This window comes from Papio anubis, chromosome 1 (genome assembly GCF_008728515.1).
Source record: "Papio anubis isolate 15944 chromosome 1, Panubis1.0, whole genome shotgun sequence".
Classification (NCBI taxonomy): Eukaryota; Metazoa; Chordata; class Mammalia; order Primates; family Cercopithecidae; genus Papio; species Papio anubis.
In genome coordinates, this window is record NC_044976.1 from 123,053,609 (window position 1) to 123,077,041 (window position 23,433).

Consider the following 23,433-nt stretch of genomic DNA (forward strand, 5'->3'; position numbering starts at 1 on the left):
TTAAAATGCATTTCTAAAATCATACAAATTGTAGGTGGCTAGGAAGACATTCAAATACAAATAAAATGTTTGTTGACATATTTTGACCAGTGTATAATACATGATTCATTATATATACAGAAAAACTACTGAAAACCAAAATCATGAAGTTCAGTTGGGTATCAGTTGGGTGTCTGGGGGGAAATACCCAGAAAGATTGTTCCTTGGCCAGGTAGAGGCCTAGTGGGTGTCTGGAGAGCCTCAGAGATGCTAATTACCCAAACAAGATATTAATTAGACATTTCCCCTTCACTGGCTCTGCAGAATGTGTAAAAACCCATAAAAGAATGAATACCTCAGGCTAATCTTTTGGATGAGTTGTAACTAACAATGTCCAGTCCTTCTCAGAACCTCTGATTGATCAAGCCCACTGGTTCTTGGGTTGTGCAGGCAGTGCAGACATAAACCAGGTTTCAACCCTTTGCTGGCATTCCCGTGGCCATGGAAAGGGGAATGGAGAGCAAAGCATCAGGATGGTATAGAGAGGTGGAAACAGTGAAACCCAGACACTTGTGAGGCTCTTATATCGTTACCACCTCACCAGCCCTGCACATGCCCTACGGTAATTATAGCTAACACTTAATGAGTACTTACTGTATACAGGCCCTTTGCTAAGTATTTACATGGTGTCATTTAATCCTCAAAGCCACTCTATGAGGTGGGCACTGTCATTATTCTCATCCCATAGACTAGGAAATTAAAGTCTTATTAGAGCAGGGGCTGGTGAGCTATGGCCCATGGACCAAGCCTGGGCCACTGTCTGGATTTGCAAATAAAGTTTTATTTGAACACAGTCATATATTTTCATTTATGCATTATATATGACTTCTTTCATGCCACAACTGCACAGTTAAGAAGCTGTGACAGAGATCATCACAAAGCTGAAATATTTCCTATCTGATTCTTTACATAAAAGGTTTACCAAAGCTTAATTTATTCAATGGCACCTTTTTTGAAGGAGGCTGAACTGGGCTATCAACCTGGGCAGTTGGATGCCAGCACCTATACTTATAATCACATGCTCAATTGCCTTATTATGAAGTCTGACTTCCTGGGTGTTCAACCTGCACAGTTAAATAGGGCCTGCACTTAGAAGGCCCCATATGACTATGCATGTGGTTTAATGCTCTGCTTTTACTTAATAATTTTTGAACAAGGGGTTCTGCATCTTCATTTCACATTGGGCCTTGAAAATGATGTAGCTGGTCCTGCTTATTATAGCAACCACTAATGTTGAGTAACAGAGCAGAAGATGGTCCCTCAGCCACCTGTTCCCCTGCCTGTATTCATGAGCCTGATGTAGTGCATGAAACAGAAGACTCGGCAACTGCCCCAGTCCCTTTATCCTGAGACCACCCTGAAGATAAGCCTGAGGTCTTTGCCTCACCTTTGATGCTTTCACAGACTCACACATAGTCACAGGGTGAAATGTGAGAGGAATGCATTTTTTAAAAATTATTTTTTGTTTTAAAATTTTATTTATTTATTTATTTATTTTGTTAGACAGGGTCTCCCTCTGTCACCCAGAATGAAGCTCAGTCTTGCATAGCTCACTGCAGCCTGGGCTCAGGCAATCCTCCCACATCAACCTCCTGAGTAGCTGGTACCACAAGCACACACCACCACACCTGGCTAATTTTAATTTTTTGTAAAGATGGAGTCTCACTATGTTGCCCAGGCTAGACTTGAACTTCTGAGCTCAAGTGATCCGCTCACCTCAGCCTCCCAAAGTGCTGGGATTACAGGTGTAAGCCACTGCACTTTGCTGAATGGGTTTGATTCTAATGAGGAAGAACCCCCATATCTTTGCTGAGATCTATTTCCTCCTTTTTTACTTAGTTCACAAATTAGAGGCATCCTGGTAGACCAATTCCTTAAACACACCACAAAAGTTTGCTTCTGAACCGCCTTCTAATTTTTTAGAATTTTCTCTTACCTTGTGTACTTGCCTCACTCCTCAGACCTGTTGGTTGCTGCCGTTTCTCTCATCTTGACCTCCTGCTTTCTTCCCTGACCACCGCTCTCTTTCTGGTTATGTTGTCACAATCTCCCTGAATAATTTACCTCATCACCACTGACCCATCCCTGGAAACATCTACACTGGTGTAGGCCCCAAGGACAGTGGGGTTGCTGCTTACAGCCCCACAGATTTTCTGCTGCACAACTCCAGGGCTGCCACATGTAGACGGTACTGTAAATGGGCCCAACCATTGTGCCATGGAGCGGGTCTGTTAGGCTGCCCCTTGCCGGTCCATTTCAGCCCCATGACAAAGACCCAGAAAAGTCAGAGTAGAGGGCCTAGAGTGATGATGCAATCCAAAGCCATTCCTCTAAGGACAACAATGCCTGGGATGAACTTTGAATGCTTATCTTGAAGATGAGAAGTCTGAAGGAGAGCTAAGAAATTTTCAGTGTCTGGAAGGGTATAACTAGGACCAGTGAGTGGACAGAGGCTACAAAGAATCAGACTTAAAAAAAAAAAAATTCTAATGTCTGTTTTCATGCTGCTGATAAAAACATACCCAAGACTGGGCAATTTACAAAAGAAAGAGGTTTATTGGACTTACAGTTCCACATGGCTGGGGAGGCCTCATAATCATGGTGGAAGGTGAGAGGCATATCTCACATGGCAGCAGACCTGAGAAGAGAGCTTGTGCAGGAAAACTCCCCATTATAATAACCATCAGATCTTGTGAAACTTACTCACTATCATGAGAACAGCACGGGAAAGACCTGCCCTCATGATTCAATTACTTCTCACTGGGTCCCTCTGACAACATGTGGGAATTCAAGATGAGATTTGGGTGGGGACACAGCCAAGCCATATCATCTAACCATCTAATGTCTTTAGAAAAGCAAGAGGCTATTGTTTTGATGGGTTTTGGTTTCTCTGGCCTGGAAGTGTTTCAGCAGAAGTTGGGAGATCACATGAAAGAGGGGTGCTATGTAAAAGATGTAGGAAGTTCTAACAGGAGGAGGCATGCCCTAACAGGAAGAGGGGTGCCTTAACAGGAGGAAGGGTGTTCTAATGGGGTTGTAGAGTGTCCTAACAGGAGGAAGGGTGCCCTAATAGGAGGGAGTGCCTAATAGGAGAAGGAGGTGCTCTAAAAGGGGGAGGGGGCCTGAACAGGAGGAAGAACCTAAAAGGGGGAGGGGGTGCTCTAACAGGAGGTGTAGTTCCCTAACAGGAGAAGGGGATGTCCTAACAGGAGAATGGATGCTCTAAAAAGAAGAGCGGTATCCTAACAGGAGGGGGGATGCTCTAATCAGAGAAGGAGGTGCTCTAAAAGGAGAAGAGGGACTTAACAGGAGGTGGGGTGTCCTAAGAGGAAGAATGGGTGCTCTAACAGGAGGTAGAGTTCCATAACAGGAGGAGAGGTGCCCCAAAAGGAGAAAGTGATGCCCTAACAGGAGGAGGGGTGCCCTAAACAGGAAAAGAGGTGCTGTAACAAGAAGAGGGGTGCTCTAATAGGAGGAGTTATGTTCCAACAAGAAAATGGGTGCCCTAAAATCAGGAGAGGTGCCCTAAGAGCAAGAGGGGTCCCCTAACAGAAGGAGGAGTGTCCTAATAGGAGGAAGGGTGCTCCAACAGGAGGAAAGTTGTTCTAACAGGAGGAGAGGTGCTGTAACAGGAAGAGAGGTGCTCTAACAGGAGGAGAGGTGCTCTAATAGGAGGAAAGGTGCTCCAACAGGAGTAAAGTTGCTCTAACAGGGGTAGGGGTGCCCTAACAGAAGGAGGGATTGCCCTAAGAGGGGGGAGTGTTATAACAGGAAGAGGGGTATTCTAACAGGAAAAGGGGGTGCCCCAACAGGAGAATGGGTGCCCTAACAGGAGAAGTGGTGTTCTAACAGTAGGAGGGGTGTCCTATACAGGGAAAGGTGCTCTAACAGGAGGAAAGGGTGCCTGTATTAGTCCATTCAAACTATATCATTTCCCCACTCATCCCAACAAAATCTCATGTCCTCACAATTCAAAACACAGTCATGCCCTTCCAACAGTCCCCCAAAGTCTTAACTCATTCCAGTATTAACTCAAAAGTCCAAGTCCAAAGTCTCATGTGAGACAAGGCAAGTCCCTTCTGCCTATGAGCCTGTAAAATCAAAAGTAAGTTAGCTACTTCCTAGATACAATGGGAGTACAGGCATTGGGTAAATACACCCATTCCAAATAGGAGAAACTGGCCAAAAGAAAGGGGCTACAGGCCCCACACAAGTCCAAAATCCAATAGAGCAGTTGTTAAAGTTCCAAAATGATCTCCTTTGACTCCATGTCTCACATCTGGGTCACACTGATAAAAGAGGTGGCCTCCCACAGCCTTAGGCAACTCCGCCTCTGTGGTTTTGCAGGGTACAGCCCCCCTTCAGGCTGCTTTCACAGGCTGGTGTTGAGTGCCTGTGGCTTTTCCAGGTGCATAGGTGCAAGCTGTAGGTGGATCTACCATTGTGGGGTCTGGAGGACCATGGCCCTCTTCTCACAGTTCCACAGGGCAGTGCCCTAGTGGGGACTCTGTGTGGGAGCTCTGAACCCACATTTCCCTTTTGTACTGCCCTAGCAGAGGTTCTCCATGAGGGCTCCACCCCTGCAGCAAACTTCTGCCTGGACTTCCAGGTGTTTCCATACATCCTCTGAAATCTAGATGGGGGTTCCCAAACCTCAATTCTTGACTTCTGCCAAGCTGTCAAGGCTTGGGGGTTGCACCCTCAGCCTGAGCTCTACCTTGGCCCCTTTTAGCCACACTTGTAGCAGTTGGGACACAGGGCACCAAGTCCCTAGGCTGCACACAGCACAGGGGCCCTGGGCCTGGCCCATGAAACCATTTTTTTCTCCTAGGCCTCTGGGTCTGTGATGGCAGGGTCTGCTGTAAAGGTCTCTGACATGGCCTGGAGACATTTTCTCCATTGTTCTGTTGATTAACATTCAGCTCCTCATTACTTCTGCAAATTTCTGCAGCTGGCTTGAATTTCTCCCTAGAAAATGGGATTTTATTTTCTATTACATCATCAGGCTGCAAAATTTCCAGACTTTTATACTCTGTTTCCTCTTGAATGCTTTGTCACTTAGAAATTTCTTCTGCAAAATACCCTAAATCATCTCTCTCAAGTTCAAAATTCCACAGATCTCTAGGGCAGGAGCAAAATGCCACCAATCTCTTTGTGTAGGAAGAGTGGCCTTCACTTTAGTTCCCAAAATGTTCCCTATCTATATCTGAGACCACCTCAGCCTGGACTTCATTGTCCGTATCACGATCAGCATTTTGGTCAAAGCCATTCAATGAGTCTCTAGGCAGTTCCAAACATTTCCACATCTTCCTGTCTTCTGAGCCCTCCATGTCTTTAGGAAGGCCCAAACTTTCCCACATTGTCTCATTTTCTTCTGAGCCCTCCAAACTGTTCCAACCTCTGCCTGTTACCAAATTCCAAAGTCAGTTGTGATGTAGGATTTTTCTGCTCCTGAGCTCAGCTAGATCCAGTTTTTATTGTCTCAAGACCAGGAAGAATTAGGCATGTGGACATCAGAGAATGAGTAATATAATTTTTTAAGCAAAAGGACAACTCTCAGCAAAAAGAAGAGCCCTGCAAGCAGGTTTTCACCTCACAGTTGAGTGCCAGGGCTTCCACACAAGAGCTGATGAGGCTTCGCTTCTCCCCTGCATAAGGTGCAAATTCCTGGTGGCTCCATCTCATTCCTGTAGTGCACATGTGTGCCCCAGTCCACTGCAGGCATGCCCAGGCAAGCCCCCTGTTGCTATCTCTTCCACATTTTTGGATATCTTTATAGCAGCTCCTCACTCTCTGCAGTACCAATGTACTGTATTAGTCCATTCTCAAGCTTCTATAAAGGACTGTCCAAGAATGGGCAATTTATAATGGAAAGAGGTTTAATTGACTCACAGTTCTGCATGGCTGGGGAGGCCTCAAGAAACTTACAATAATGGTGGAAGGGGAAATAAACATGTCCTACTTCATATGATGACAGGAAGGAGAAGTGTCAAGCAAAAGGGGGAAAAGCCCCCTATAAAACCATCAGGTCTCATGAGAACTCACTCACCATAATAAGAACATGAGAACAGCATGAGGGTAACCACCCCCATGATTAAATTATCTTCCACCGGGTCCCTCCAATGATATAGGGGATTATGAGAATGACAATTCAAGATAAGATTTGGGTGGGGACACAGCCAAATCATATCAATGCCCTAACAGGAGGAGGGGTGCTTTAACAAAAGAAGGGTGTCCTAACAGGAGGAGATATGTTCTAACAGTAAGACATGTGTCCTAAGAGGAGGAGGGGGAGCTTTAACCAGAGAAGGCATGCCCTAACAGGATGAGAGGGTGCTTTAATGGGAGAAAGTGTGTTCTAACAGGAGGAGGGGGTGTCCTAACAGGAGAAAGTGTGTTCTAACAGGAGGAGGGGTGTCCTAACATGAGGAGAGGTGCCCTAACAGGAAGAAGGGGTATCCTAATGGGAGGAGGGGTGCCCTAAGATGGGAGAGAGTGTTCTAACAGGAGGCGGGGGTGTTCTAACAGGAAAAGGGGGTGCCCTAACAAAAGAATGTGTGCCTTAACAGAAGGAAGGGTGCCCTAACAGTAGGAGTGCCCTAACAGGGGAAGAGGTGTCCTAACAGGAGGAGGGATTTTCTAACAGGAGGAGTGGGTGCTCTAACAAGAGGAGGGGTGCCCTACAGGGTGAAGGTGGTGCCCTAAGAGTAGAAGCACTGCCCTAATAGAAGGAAGGATGCCTCCACAGGAAGAGGATTCTCTAAAAAGGAGGAGAGGTGTCATAACAGGAGGAGGGGTGCTCTAACAGGAGGAGAGTTGTCATAAAGTTGAAGGTGGTACCCTAAGAGGAGGAGGGGTACCCTAACAGAAGGAGGGCTGTCCTAACATGAGGAGGAATGCCTTACCAGGAGGAGGAATGTCCTAACAAGATGAAGGATGCCCTAACAGGAGGAGGGGTGCCCTAACAGGAGTGAGTACTCTAACAGGCGGAGGGTTTCCTAACAGGAGGCAGGGTGCCTTAAAAGGATGAGGGGTGCCTTAACAGGAGGAGGGGTGCCCTAACAGGATGAGGAGTTCCCCAATAGAAAGAAGGGTGTCACAACAGGTCAAGGGATGCTCTAACATGAGAAGGGGTGCTCACCTAACAGGGCCCTGAACCTTGGGTGGGAGTTTCCATTGAGAATGTGGAGGTCCCTCGGGCCTAGCCTGGTGATGAGCTGTAGAAGAGGACATGGCTGTAATAGGAGCAGAGGCTCTGGGTCTGTGGCTGCTTCCTCCCGCCTGTCCTCCAGGACAGGCTTTCAGTTAGAGAAGGATTTAATTCCAGGGTTGCCTGCCACCTTCTCTGAAACACAGCTGGGAATACTGGGGTACACTCCTGGTCTGACTCCAAAGCACTACCCCTGGCTATCCTTAACTGGAGCCCTTGTGCCCGCTCATCCCAGTGCCACTCTGAGTAGAACAGGTAAGCTAGGGTATCATCCACCTACACTGGCACCTACCTCTCTCTACTGGGGATGAAGGGCTGGCTCAGAGTCTCCAATTCAGGAAAGAGCATTTCTGTGACTCTGGCCTGTATGGTTACCTCATAACTCTCACTTGGAAGAGTCTGGAAGAAAAGATGAGTCCATGGGACTGGGGTTCCTCTCCCTGAAACCTTGCTGCTGCCAACGAGCTGTGGTCTTGCATCCCTGCAAGGCTTCTTGGTGGGTGTCTGGGATAGGTCCGTGGCAAGTCCCTATGTCTGGGTCTGTTGGGGCTGTTGCTGTCCTCAAGGTCTTTCTTCTCAAGCTTTGGCCTGTGGTTACTTTCTTTCAAGGTCTATAGAGAATACATTCATTCATTCAGTGTTGCTGACTACGTACCAAGGCTGTAGGAGCAGGGCCGCACACCTGTCGTCCGGCTGTATCCCTAGCTCCAGCACGGTGCCTGACTCAAGGTAAGGGCCTTAATAAATGTTTGTTCAAGAAGTAGAGAAAGAAGGAAAGTGAAAGAAAAAGAAAAGAAAGGAAAGGAAGAGAGAGGCAGGCAGGCGAGGCGAGGCGAGGCTAGTCGGGACGCGGCGGGGTGGAGCGGGGCGGGGCGGGGGCGAGGGCGAGGCGAGGCGAGCCAACCACAGCACTTCAACGAACAGGAAGGAGGCTGTATCCGCAAGGCCGTCCCCGCAAGGCTCCTCTCCGCCCTCTGGTGGTGATTTTGGCTTTCTCTGTTTGTGAGAACAGAGGTGTGGGTGATCCTTTTCTGGATCCCCTTGAGAACGGAGCTTCATGGTTCTGTGACAGGGCTGGTGTTCTGAGAGGCTATGAAAGGAGGAACCAGTCTCCAGCCCTCAGCTTTGTAAGTTCTTCTGTGACTGAGATAGAGGCAGCAAGGTTTCAATGGCTCTTTGGGAGCAGAAAAACCCGTACAGAGGTTTAGGGCATAGCCTCAGTCTCTCCCCCTTTCCCAGTCTCTCTCTCCATGATGAAGTGAACATAGGGATCTATCCCGGCCCGCGGGATCGTTGAAGCAGGCCCTGGAGGAGGGAGTGGGAATTTGGGGGACAAGAGACACGAGAAATGGAGACAAGACAGTGCTCTGATCAAGTCTCGTTTAATGGCGGTAATGCAGTGCCTTATATACACTTGGAGGGGAAGGGGTTGGGCCAGAGGCGGAGATGATCTCATCGCGGAGGGTGTGGCTAGGTAGGTATTGGTTTCTCTGGTCGGACATCATGTTGCGCCTGCTCTGTCAGTTGGTAATTTTCCTGGGCGCAGGATGGTGCCTGCGGTACAAAGTAACAATTTTCGCGGCACGGGGGAAAAACAGGTGAAGAAAAAACAGGAAGAGCGCCATCTTTTATGAGGTATTGATACAAAAGAGAAACAACAAATCTAGGGAGGAGGTAGAAGGTGGAAAGGAATAGAGCTAGGGCGTTTAATCATTAATTATTATTTGCTATGGCCGGGGCGCGCAGCTCCGGACAGGGATCAAGGCTAAATTCTTTTGGAAACTGCTGACAATGGATGTTTTCCATACCCCACTTCACTTTGTGAATCCCCACAATAGCCGAGTAAGGGGGTGGGGTGCTGTACGCCTGCCTCTCTCACTGGGAGTGACAGGGACGCTCACCTCCTATGAGAAGCAAAACCAAGGCTCACCTGGAGATTTCCTGGCCCCACCTCCACTCTGCTTGCTCTGTCCAGCCCGCACCACTCCCTTCTCCCAAACACAGCCCGTAAGCCCCGTATTCTTTCATCCAGAGAGCAGAATCCAAGTCCTGGTCTTTCTTTTACAGGTCTTATTCTGCTCCAAAGGGGGCCCCCAAGGGGGGGGGTCAGAGTGAAGCTCTGCCTTGTTTCTCTAGGTCCCATTTCACCGGTAACGGCTGAGCTTACTCTGTATTTTGCTTCTCTCATTGCACAATGGACCTGCTTTGGGCCAGTCCAATGGGCCAAGTTTGGGCAGACAATGGCAGCCAGCCTTTTGTTTCTGTGTCTTGGGCATGGCCAGACTGAAGCCAGTCTTGCTTTCTTTGGTTGATGAACCAAATGTAGGAAAACTTCAGAATTGTCCCAGATTCCCAAGAGCACTCACAGGATTTTCCTTTTCCTCATTATCGTCTGTTCCTCCTGGATGCCTGTAGGCTTCTTTTATAGACCCCACCTACACTCCTCTATCCTGCCCAAAGTTGACAGTACTTGCTCTTTTCTTAAACACATTCCTCATGTGATTTCCTCTCCAGGGCTTCTTGAAGTAGGAAAAAAGAACCTGGGGAATAACCCAAAATCTTGGATCTGCTTCTAATATTTGGGGTTTCTGAGGACCCTGGAGAACTGGTGGCCTTGTATCCCTAAGGGTCACAGAGGGGACAAGGGCAAAGGGGAGAGGATGAGGATGTGATGGAGGGATTCCCTTCTGGACGGGAAGGGGTTATTAAAAAGCCTTTCTGGTCCTGGAGTGAGTGAGAGAGAAGGGAGATGAAGATGGATAATGCAAGAGTCAGACATCTGCCATGGCTTCTCTCACCCATGGGCCCAAATCAGAAGATGGGGTAAGTGATCAATCAGGCTGAGAAGAAAGCTTAATGCAGTAATCTTGTGACCTGCAACCTCCTTTGTGCTCTGGAGGGATACCCACATGCTGAGACAGTTCTCCCAAGCTTTCCTGGTACCCATGAAAGTGAAAGAGACCTATAGGTTGCCATCTTCCCATGGAGGAACTTGTGGTGCTGGCCAGCAAGCCCTCTGGTGTGCAGGCAGTGGGCAGTGGGACAGTTGCCCTACTGGCATGAGCAGAGTGAATGACTCCACAGTTGAAAGTTGTGGGGGTGGGCTGCTAGGCAGGGTGTCTGGAAGCCATAGCCAGGGCTCACCGAGATCTGTGAGAAACAAACTCACCCATCGAAACCCAAAGAATGGACTCAGAGTGACAAGAGCGAAACTCCGTCTCAAGAAAAAAAAAAAAAAAAAGGAATGGACTCAGAAACCTTGAGAACAGCGAAAGTGAGACTTTTAATGATGGTCTTGCAAGATCTGGTGTCTGATGGGCAGGCACACCCAGCACAGTTACAACAAGCAATTTATCCCCTAGTGCATAGGTCCCTCCTCCGGTTCCTCATAGGCTGAGTACTATGGGGTCACAGTCTTCCCGGGAATGGGGTATCAGTTGTTGGGTTGGGGCTTTAGGTGTTTTCTTTAGGGTTGTCTTTTGGCATTTTGTTGCAGCCCACAATGCATTGCAATTCTAGTCAGTTCAGTGGCGCCTTAAGGATTTAACTTGTGACCTAAGTAGCTGGGCAAGCTGATAAGAACAGACAAAGCAAGCTGTTTTGCAGACTAGTAAACTTTTATCTCAGACTAAACTTCTTTGGTTTGGGTGAGGGCAACTAAGCGGGAGGGAGGGCCCAACAAACAGGTGTCAGCCATCAAGCAGGGGCCTAGTATATCCTGTTTTTTCTGTAGTTTGCTGACCTAAGTCAATTTAAGGCACTTTGTCTTGGAAATTGACCACTGTATACATTTTTTCCTTCAATTCCCTCCTCTTTTTCTTTTACCCCTATTGATTCCCTTTTCACATTTATTTTGATGTCCTTTGGTCATTAAATTGTTTTAACAGCTATTGACTCTATTAGGCAAGAGTAGATTTGATTTAGTTTTTCATAATAGTTGATATGTTATGGGCATTTGTTTATTGATGGTTGTTTTGGTTAACTTTTGGGTTAACCCTTTAACACAGGATAATGCAACACCCTACAGCTGTTAGGACTCCAGTTACTATTATAAGAGATGTTAGAATGAAGGTCTACCATTCCTTTCCGTTTCCTGAACCAACTTTTTAGCCAATCAGTAAATGGTTTATTAATTCTGGCATTTTTCACCAATTCATTGGCTAGAGTTGTTAACCCTTATAACTCCTTTGTGATGGTTTCATCTGGGGCAGTTTTATTAGGAATGAAAGTGCAACAATTTCCACTCAGCATGACACATATGCTCCTTTTCTCTGCTAAGATTATGTTTAGTGCAAGTCTGTTTTCCCAGGCCATTTGGCTGGTGGCATTTAACTGGCTAGGTACTCTTTTGAGAGCATTTTGAGTATAGTTGATGAATTTTCATTGATTATAATAGATGTAATTAATCCAATTTACATTTTTATTAATAGTTGACCACTAGAAGAGTGCTGATTTAAAACCTAGCAGCTATTTAGCTTTGAGCCTTAAATTCATTAGGTACTCCTTTAGGGACTCCTATTGAGTTAATATAAATGTTGAGATTAAAAGAATTTGTTAGATTTCTCCAACTTCAGTGGCCATGTGGATTCTCATGGATTTTATGGAATGCCAAGGTGAATAGAATGGCCAGTTGAACTAAGGCACAAGTCCTGATCCAATTGGATGGTAACAGGTCATGGAGGTTCCTCTTCCCACAATATCAGTAGACATTAGCCCGGGGTATATGAAGAGCTGAGTAGTTGCCATTGACTAGCCAGTAACATTTAGGATGTAGGTGTAAGTTGAGAGTTCTCCCACGGGCTTATTGAACTCTAGTCCCTGCCTAGAGAGGCAAAAGGAGTATTTTATATTCCCTATGGAGAATGAGGGGATTGCTTTCCTACCTCCACAAAGTAGGAAGGACCAATGATAGACTTTTGTATGTCTTATTTTCCCACGCATCCCTGTGCTGGTATAGAGCCAATATGCAGGCATTCCTTTGGGACTGGTATCCCATCCTAGGGGAGATGGAACTACCTGTGCCTGACACTGCCCAGCAGAGTGGGTGTAACAGTAGCTTTTGTTGAGGGCTAGTACCAAAAATTTTACCCATTCAACCCAGGCATTTACATCCCCATATCTGGTCTTAATTTTTAAAGTCTGCCTTAGGTCAATTATTTCAATTATTATTATTTTTTACTCTATTAGAGTTATTGCCTGGTGGGTTAAAGGAAATGGTGGGGCCAGAAGTTATAGTAACCCTGAGTGAGCTCAAGGATGAGTTGGTGATTAGCCTGAGAGCTAACCATCCCACAAGGTCCCTTCCTGAGATATTTACTCCTAATCCATACTTCCAAGGTTCCTGGTCTAGAGTAGCTGGGTTGTTTATTGTGATTAATATAGGATTGGATTTTAAATTTTCACAGCTACGTTGTGTGGGGCCCTTATATAAATGTATTTTATCCTTTAAGGGTTTGTTTTTGGAAGAATGACTTACCCAGCCTTGATATTCAGTGGTCCACCAGACCTGATTTCAGCTAGTGCAGGGCTTTTCTGAGAGGGTCTGAAAACGGTTTGTTTCAAGTCATAGATATTTGTTTGCCTGTGACAACTGTCTTTGGTGTCCTAAATTCCTTCAAGGTAAAACTTGGCAGGCATTAAATTTTACAGTTTGGGGGATGGAGGTCTGAGTTATGTTGACTATTAGTTTGATTGGATAATCCCTACTTTCCACCCCTAGGACTGGGCTCCATTCAATACTCAGGTTTCCTTTTACCCCTTGTGCTTAAATTAATCCTAACCATATCCATCCCCAATGACAGGGCCCGCTTAAAGCTCTCTTCTAGGTTTTCCTTAGAGTTAGCTTTAAGGGGTCCTTAGGTGATTTATACAATTCCCATTTGTCCTTTTCCCTTTTTCTCTTCCTCACTTTTTTTTTTTTTTTAACCAGTCTGTTGAACCAAGTATAACGAGTCCACCCTCGTTCAGCTGTTTCCAAAACTATTTCGGTGGTCTGGAGCACTTGACAGGGACTGTCCCAGCTTGGGTGGAGCTTGTCTTCCTTCCAAGTTTTAATCAGCAACAAGTAGCCAGGCTGGAAGTGGTGGACTGTGAACTCAGGGGTGGAGTTTGAGTAAGAAGTCCTTTTAACCTAAGAGATGACAGGGTAGAGGATATGGCCAGTATGTGATTTTTTAAAAATTGGTCTTTGGTTTCCATAGTAGGAAGGTTTGTAGCCTTGTTTAAATACAAGAGTCCATACAATAACTCAGAGGGGGACAATCCTAAGTCTTTTCTTGGGGCTGTCCTAATCGCAGGGAGCATTATTGGGAGACATTTGGTCCAAAGCATTTTAGTTTTTAAGATGAGTTTGGTAATGTGCTTTTTGAGAGTTTGACTTATTTTCTCTACCTTTCCAGAGGAAGGGGGATGCCAAGGGGTGTGGTAATCCCATCTAATGTGCAAACCTTCCATAATTCTCCTTAGCACCCTTGGGCTAAAGTGGCTTCCATTGTCAGTATTAATATTTTTTTTTTTTACCAGGCCAAATCTGGGTATAATTTGTTTTAAGGTTATTTTGACCACATTCCTGGCTGTGGTAGTTGGGAGGGGCAAGGCCTTCACCCAGCTGGAGAGGTGGTCTACTATTACGAGCAGATACTTTAGTCTCCGTGTTTTGGGCATTTCTGTAAAATGTACTTGAATGCTCTGAAATGGCCTTAACCTAGGAGGTCTTCCTCCAGTAGTCTGTTTTTTGTTTGTTTGTTTTTGTTTTTGTTTTTTAACTACCTTTTTGTTTATTCTCTGGCAGGTCATACAACCCTCACACACTTGTTTAGCAAGTATGTAAATCTCTATACACCTGTAATTTTTGTGGATTTCATTACACAAGACTTTCCCCAATGACTTCCCTTATGCAGTATGGACATCAGTTCTCTCATTATGGGTTTGCTTATTATGACTCTCCCATCAGGGAGCACCCACCTTTCATCCTCAGTTTGAGTGCCCCCTGTCTTGCCCAGCTCTTTCTCCTCCTCTTTAGAAAATTGGGGTCTTAATACCACATTAGGGATATCTGGGATTAGGCTACACAGTCTAACTTCTTTCTTCAGGGACGCTTGCTTAGCAGCTTTACCTGCAAGCCCGTTCTTTACAGCTTCTATAGTGTTTCCTTTCTGATGGCCATTTACATGAACTATGGCTACTGGAAGCAGGAGGCTTTTTAAAACTTGTTTGATGATGAGCATTTTTTCATGTGTCTGTTGGCTGTATGAATGTCTTCTTTTGAGAAATGTCTGTTCATATCCTCTAGCCATCAGAGAAATGCAAATCAAAACCACAATGAGATACCATCTCACAACAGTTAGAATGGCGATCATTAAAAAGTCAGGAAACAACAGGTGCTGGAGAGGATGTGGAGAAATAGGAACACTTTTACACTGTTGATGGGATTGTAAACTAGTTCAACCATTATGGAAAACAGTATGGCGATTCCTCAAGGATCTAGAACTAGATGTACCATATGACCCAGCCATCCCATTACTGGGTATATACCCAAAGGATTATAAATCATGCTGCTATCAAGACACATGCACACATATGTTTATTGCGGTACTATTCACAATAGCAAAGACTTGGAATCAACCCAAATGTCCATCAGTGACAGACTGGATTAAGAAAATGTGGCACATATACACCATGGAATACTATGCAGCCATAAAAAAGGATGAGTTTGTGTCCTTTGTAGGGACATGGATGCAGCTGGAAACCATCATTCTTAACAAACTATCACAAGAACAGAAAACCAAACACTGCATGTTCTCACTCATAGGTGGGAACTGAACAATGAGATCACTTGGACTCGGGAAGGGGAACATCACACACCGGGGCCTATCATGGGGAGGGGGGAGGGGGGAGGGATTGCACTGGGAGTTATACCTGATGTAAATGACGAGTTGATGGGTGCTGACGAGTTGATGGCTGCAGCACACCAATATGGCACAAGTATACATATGTAACAAACCTGCATGTTATGCACATGTACCCTAAAACACAAAGTATAATAATAATAAAAAAAAAACTTGTTTGACCAGTTCCCCATGTACTAATTTTTCCCCCTGCTATTTATTAGACCCCATTTTGTCCAGATCTTTCCAAAGATGTGTATTACTCCATAAGCATATTTGGAATTAGTATATATAGTGCCTTTTTGACTTCTACGAGCTTTAGGGGCCTGGTTAAGAGCATATAATTCACAGGTTTGGGTTGACCAGTTACTGATTTACCGTTTTCACATGAGGATTGTTTGTTTCTATTAATGACAGCATAGCCATTATGTCTTTTACTGTTTATTACTTTGGATGACCCATTCACAAACAGCCTCATCCCATCATGTCCTGGAGTTTCTCTAAGGTCTGGTTTAACTTTAGTTTGACATTCTATGATATTTAACTAGTTATAGTTTGATGCCTCCTCATTCTCGTCTCCTTTCTATAAGAAACTGGCTGTATTCAAGCAAGTATCTATCGTTAAATCTATTGGGTTTATCTATTGCTAAGACCAAATTATTATTAGTAGTAGTAATATGAATTTATATTTTAAAATCCGGGAATTAGTTAACCTTCTTCCAGCTTTTTGATTTAATACATTCCAGACCTGACGTGGGGTGCTTACTACCAGGGCCCCACTGCAGGTCAGCTTCTGAGTTTCCTCCACCAGCAGGGCTGTGGCTGCTACTGCTTACTTGCACTTTTGTCTCTTTGTCTCCTGTCTTTTATGGCCTCTCTCTCTCTCTTTCTCTTTTCTTTTACACTCGTTCTTCCTTTTACATTATCTTTCTCCCCAGATTCACCGTCTGTGTCTTTGATCTGTCTTTTCCTCTCACTTATTTTCTTTTTCTATTGCTTTCTCTGTCATCCCCTGTTTCCTCTCTCCCTTACACTCAGTTTCTCCTCTTTCTGTCTCTCTCTGGCCCTCTACCTTTGCTGTTTCCTCCCCTTTCTCTTTCTAATTTACCTTCTTATTTTTTCTCTTCCTCCCTTCCCAGCAAACAGAATATTTACAATTGATATCATCTCAGCCCAAGTATAAAAATTGGTCCTAAAAATTGATCTACCTGCTTTGCTAAATCGAGGGGATTTTTAAAGAGTGGGCTTATTTCCTTTTTTAAATTCCTAACCTCAGTACTTGTTAGAGGCACACTCACAAATCCAACTTCTTCCTGTCCCATAGGGACGTCTCTAAGAGGGTACATGTTGGACATCTGCTGTTTAGAAGGAATAGGTAAATTCTCAAACATTTTAAAATGTTGTTCCAGTTTTTTTCCTTAAGTTTGGGTAAGGATTTAAGAGAGCATGGGGTTTAGCTCCTTTATGACCCCCAGATTCCTCTCCCTCTTGCATTCCTGTTGCCTCCTAATCTCCCTGCCCTCTACTTTATGAGATGTACGGGGCAGGGGGCAAGCACGTTAGGGGATGCCAGGGATTTCATTGGGCGAGGGCTCTTTATTATGCTCTTTTTTTTTTTCTTTAAGGGGAATCATGGGGGTTAATTTACTAATCCAACAAAGAGCGTAACCTACCTCCTCTTGTGAGGATGGAGTTTTATTATTTACATAGAGAATTCAGTTTGGCACACTCAATCCTCATCTGAGCCAAATTTAGGCCAAAAGACTGAAGGCTGATTAATGGGCTCCTCGGGCCAGATAAAACAGCAATATTTTATTATCTTTTGCTTCTCCTTGTCCCTGGTTTGCGGGTTATCCCTCCAAACCTGCAGCATTTTCCCCAATGGATTATCTGGGGGAATTTTAGAGGGGGTCTCTTTAGTGTCCTTTTTCCTTTGTTCCCTAAGCCTAGAATTCTTATTTCCCATTTTTGGTTAGTCTCTGTGTCTGAGCTTTTTCCTGTGTACTCAGCCCCCACACTGTAAGTTTCTTGGACACCTCAAGAATGGCTTTGTTTGTCTCCAGCTGTTTCCTCGTGGGAGAATTGGGACTCTGCACTAGCTTTGTATCTAAGGTTACATCTTAGTCACACACACTCAACCTCTGAAAATGCCCAACCACCAAGGCAGTACTTACAGTCCAATTTTCCTACCTTGGCTCATGCCCAAGTTTGCCTACTTGCCGTGGTGCCTGCTTTTCTCCCTGTGTCACTTCCATTGTCTTCTGAATAACAGTCTCAGGTTTGTCTTTTTCTTTTGTGGGGAGCCAGGACACCCAGACAGAGCAGGCTACCTAAATCAGGTGGGATATGTCTCCCCTCTCAGCTGGAGTCCCACTCCATGCAGGCACAGAGCTCCCCATACGGGTCACCAGGTTGTGAGAAAGAAACTCACCCATCCATACCCAAAGAATGGACTCAGAGACCCAGAGAACAACGAAAGTGAGACATTTAATGATGGTCTTGCAAGACAGGTTGTCTGATGGGCAGGCACACCCAGCACAGTTACAACAAGCAATTTATTCCCTAGTGCACAGGTCCCTCTCCCGGCTCTTGATAAGCTGAGTACTATGGGGTCACAATCTTCCCAGACATCACCTATCCGTTGTTGGGTTGGGGCTTTAGGTGTTTTCTTTAAGGTTGTCTTGTGGCATTTTGTTGCAGCCCACGCTGCATTGCAACCCCAGTCAGCTCAGGGGCTCTTTAAGTATTTGACTTGTGACCTAAGTAGTTGGGCAGGCTGATAAGAACAGACAAAGTGAGCTGTTTTGCAGGCTAGTAAACTTTCAACTTAGACTAAACTTCTTTGGTTTGGGTGAGGGCAACTAAAGGGGGCGTGGGGGCTACAAACAGATGTTGGCTATCCAAGCAGGGGCCTAGTATATCCTGTTTTTTCTGTAGTTTGCTGACCTAAGCCAATTTAAGGCACTTTATCTTGGAAATGGACCACTGTATACATTATTTCCTTCAGTTCTCCAGCTCCAATCAGAGCTGAAGTGAGCCGAAGTGAGCTGGAGTGAGCCAGGAGGATCAGTGGGCTGGCCCGGGCCATGGGAACAGAATAGAAGTTAACTGACCACTAATTTCATCAGTCGGCCCTAGACCAAGAACTTGGTCAGTTCAGTCCCCTTACAGCAGGGGGCAGCAAAAATCCAAAATGCAGCAGAAGAATCCCAGGTTTTCCTTCGTGCCTGACCCACCTAGGGCCTGGGGTTCCTGTCCTGAACCCAGATGCCATCAGTACAGGACAAGGGGGAAGGGGATAAAAAATGCTAAGCAGAGGTAAAAGTTATGTTGATTGAGTTATTTCCTAAAATGAGATTTTCTTAAACCAGAAGAGACAGAAATACAATCTAATCAGAAATTTTATCTCCACCTCAGGTGGGTCAGTTGCTCAGGAAACAACATTATATTCATTCAAACTAAAGAAGTTGCTTGTTCTTTATACATTTCCATTTAGCACATGAATTTTGCTATCCTAAAAGGCCTGATCTCCCTTCATCCAGCTAAACTGGGAAAGAATCTCCAGGTACACACCTCTCCAGCTCTGGTTTAGCTCCTGCTTCTCTCTGCTCTTCTCCGTGTCCCACCTTTAGGTCTGGGAAGCAGGCATAGATGCAGGTTTTAGTTGTGTCTCAACTGGCCTCCACATGACACCCCTGATGCCCACCACCTTTCACTGGCTCCTTAAATTGGGTGCCCCACTCATGCATCAAGGATCAGCTCAGCACCTCCCCTCCTGGAAGACTTTCTGAGTTCTACCCCTCCCTGCCTTTCCCTTCATTACCCAACCAGTCCCATTTGATCCCTCCTGCGTAGCTTCCTAGAACACTTAAAAAAAATATTTTAAAATAATTTTAAAATTATAATTTATAACAATTTTAAAACTATAAAAATAGTATTTTTAAATTGTTATTGATTTAATCTCACTACTCATTATTAGTCTCTTCTGGTTTTCCATTTCTTTCTGATTCCATCTTGTTAGGTGATATGTGTCCAGGAATTTATCCATTTCCTCTAGATTTTCCAGTTTATTAGATTATAGTTGTTCATAATAGTTTCTCATAATCTTTTATATTTTTGTGGTATCAGTTGTAAGGTCTCTTTTTTAGTTTCTGATTTGTTTATTTGGGTCTTCTCTCCCTGTTTTTTGGTTAGTATAGATAGTAGTTCATTGTTTTCGCTTACCTTTTAAGGAACTTTTTATTTTATGGATACTTTGTGTTTTTTTTTTTTTTTTTAGTCTCTATTACTGTTTAATTCCACTCTGATTTTTATTATTTCTTTTCTTCTACTAATTTTGGGTTTGTTTTTTCTTGCTTTACTAGTTCTTTAAGGTGCATAATTAGATTGTTTATTTGAAATCTTGCTGTTTTTGTGATGTGGGTGTTTATTGCTATAAACTTTCCTGTATCGCTGCTTTTCCTGTGTCCCACAGGTTTTAATATGCTGTGTTTTCATTTTTATTTGTTTCAAGAATGTTTTAAATTTCCATTTAAATTTCCTTATTTGCCCAGTGGTCATTCAGAAGCATGTTGTTTAATTTTCATGTATTTGTGTGGTGTCTAAAGTTCCTATTAGATTTCTTGTTTAATTCCATTGTGATCTGAGAAGATATTTGGTATTATTTTCATTTTTTAACACTTGTTGAGACTTGTTTTGGTGGCCTAACATACAGTCAATCCTGAGGAATGTTCCATGTGCTGATGAGAATACGTATTCTGTAGTTCTTGGATAAATGTTCTATAAATGTGTCTTAGGTTCATTTGGTCTAGTGTCCAGTTTAAGTCCAATGTTTCTTTGTTGATTTTCTGTGTGGATAATCTGTCTAATAATGAGAGTGGAGTGCTGAAATTCCCCACTATTATTGTATTGGAATCTATTTTTTTTCTTTAGATCAAACATTTGCTAATGAAATTGAGTACTCCAGGGTTGGGTGCATATTTAAAATTCTTATATCCTCTTGGGCTGGGCACGGTGGCTCATGCCTGTAATCCCAGTACTTTGGGAGGCCGAGGTGGGCGGATCACCTGAGGTCAGGAGTTCGAGACCAGCCTGACCAACATGGAGAAATCCCATCTCTATTAAAAATACGAAATTACCTGGGCTTGGTGGCGCATGCCTGTAATCCCAGATACTTGGGAGGCTGAGGCCGGAGAATCGCTTGAACCCAGGAGGCAGAGGTTGCGGTGAGCTGAGATTGTGCCATTGCACTCCAGCCTGGGCAACAAGAGCAAAACTCCGTTTCCAAAAAAAAAAAAAAAAAAAAAAAAAAATCTTATATCCTCTTGCTGGATTAATCCCTTTATCATTATATAATGACCTTCTTTGTCTTTTATTTTTTACTCTTTTTGACTTAAAGTCCTTTTTGTCTGATAAATCTAGGAACTTCTGCTCACTTTTGGTTTCCATTTGTGTGAAATATCTTTTTTTCTTCATTTACTATTTACTTTTGGTATATATATGTCTTAACAGGTAAGGTGCATTTCTTCTGGCAGCATGTAAAGCATAGTTAGATCATGTTTGTTTGTTTGTTTTTTTCCACCCACTCTATATATGTTAAGTGGAGAATTTAATTTATTTACTTTCAAGGTTATTTTTTATATGTAAAGGTTTCTTCCTGTCATATTGTTAATCGTTTTCTGGTTGTTTTCATATATTCTTTGTTGATTTCTTTTCATCTTCTTATTTGTCCTTGGGGTTTGCTGGTTTTCTGTGGTGGTGCCCTTTGAGTCTTTTCCTCATTTGTATGTTGCTTTACCAATGAGTTTTATACTTTTATGTGTTTTCATCATGGTAACTGTTGTCTTTTTGCTTCCAGGTTTTAGGCCTCCCTTGAGCATTTCTTGTAAGGTTAGTCTAGAGGTGATAAATATCCTCAGCATTTGCTTGTCTGGGAAAGAGTTTATTTTAATTTCTCTTTTATTTATGAAGGGTTTGTCAAAGATCAGATAGTTGTAGATGTGGTTGTTATTTCTGAGGCTGCCAGGTAATTAATTGTCTGTTCCATTGGTCTATATATCTGTTTGGTACCAGTACCATACTTTTTCGGTTACTGTAGCCTTATAGTATAGTTTGAAGTCAGTTAGCTTGATGCCTCCAACTTTGTTCTTTTTGCTTAGGATTGTCTTGGCTATGCAGGCTCTTTTTTGGTTCTGTGTGAAGTTTAAAGTAATTTTTTCCAATTCTGTGAAGAAAGTCAATGGTAGCTTGATGGGGATAGCATTGAATCTATAAATTACTTTCGGCAGTATGGCCATTTTCAAGATATTGATTCTTCCTATCCATGAGCATGGAATGTTTTTCCATTTATTTGTGTCCTCTCTTACTTCCTTGAGCAGTGGTTTGTAGTTCTCCTTGAAGAGGTCCTTTACATCCCTTCTAAGTTGTATTTGTAGGCATTTTATTCTTTTATTAGTAATTGTGAATGAGAGCTCACTCATCATTTGGAGCTCTGTTTGTCTGTTATTGGTATATAGGAATGCTTGTGAATTTTGCACATTGATTTTGTATTCTGAGACTTTTCTGAAGTTACTTATCAGCTCCATTCCTGTTCTGCTCCCTCTACTGGCTGCCAGGTAATTAATTGTCTTCACTGCAAATGTAAGCTGTTATTTCTCAAGGCTACCAGGAAGCTGGAGAGGGAGAGATGGTTCCAGTGCTACCAAATTAACTGTTTTTTACCAAGATTCAACAATGTTTCTTGAATAAATTCTTCTAGAATTTTGAAAAAGTTAAATCTGACCATTTTTGTCTGTTTTTCCACTACTTTTATGCTGGGCAGATTTGTTTTCTTCTCCATTAAAAAATAATTTAAAATTTAATTTTAATTTTAGATGCAGGGGGGTCCATGTGCTGGTTTGTTACATGGGTATATTGTATGATGCTGAGGTTTGAGTATGGATCCTGTCATCCAGGTAGTGAGCATTGTACCCAACAAGTAGTTTTTCAACCCATGCCATCATCCTAAGCAAATTAATGCAGGAACAGAAAACCAAATACACATGTTCTCATTTATATGTGGGTGCTGAACATTTAGAACACAGGAACATAAAGATGGGAACAATAGACAGTGGGGATTACTACGGGAGAGGGATGGAGAGAGGGCAGATTGTTAAAGGTCCTTCATCATTTTCGCTGATGTCTTCTGTAGCAGCTTTTAGATTTTGAGAACTGTTTTCTCACTCTCAAATTTAGCTGTTTCCAGAGTTCAATAGATTTCATCTAAGATAGATGATGATCTTGGGGTTGAACAATAAAATAACAAAGTACACGTATTTATCTAATTAATAGCATAAAATTTTATGAAATTGCAACCTATTTTAGTGTATGTAATAGTTACATTTTCACCTAAACTGTTTTCTGAACAAGTTCCAATTTATAGAAATTTCATGTGATTTACACAATATATGGTTTTTAATGATGAATAAAACTGTATAGACATTCATAGATTACTAATGAACTTCAAAATATCACTAGAGTTATCAAAAAAAGCTTTCCATTAGTCTATGAACAATGAATTAAAAAATGAATACAAAAATCTTCTAACAAAGGGATAAATATGAAATGTAGAACTCTGGAAAACACAACTTATTGCTAAACAGTTTTCAAGTAAGAAGGACAATGCAATAATAAATATATGAAAAGGTAATTTGCTAAGTGATATGCTAACAAGATACAAATACCACATACAAGTAAGGCATCCTTTTATGTGTACAGAAATAGTATGGATGACTTTTAAGGAAAATAACCACTAGGTGTTTTCTCTGGGTAGAGAGATTCACTATTTAAGGGGGGTAGTAATCATATATGTGATTAGCAATGACTTCTGACAATAATGGCAAAATGGCTTTTGGAGGAAACTTATTGAAGGTTTGAACTTTAAATTTTAGAGATAGCAAATTATTTATTTATTTATCAACTCAGATACTTAAAACGCTATATTCCATCTCCTTACTGTGCCTTAATGATGTCTCCGGCAGATTTTATAACTTTCTGGTCACTTTCCAGAGTTAAAGACTTCAGTACAGCACAATTTAAAAGATTTCCTTGCCCTGTCAGCTCAGACCTAAACCACGCCCTGGGAATCTGCATTGGCAAACAGTGGGTGGTCTGATCTACTTTCCTGCATTGTTTCTCCTTCTGTGTCTCATTCACATGGGGTTTCTTTTGTATATATTCTTATTGGGGTCTCAGTGGACAGTTTGGATGTGTGCTGCAGACTTTATAATCAGAAATGCCTGTCTCTGTCCCTCTCCGCAA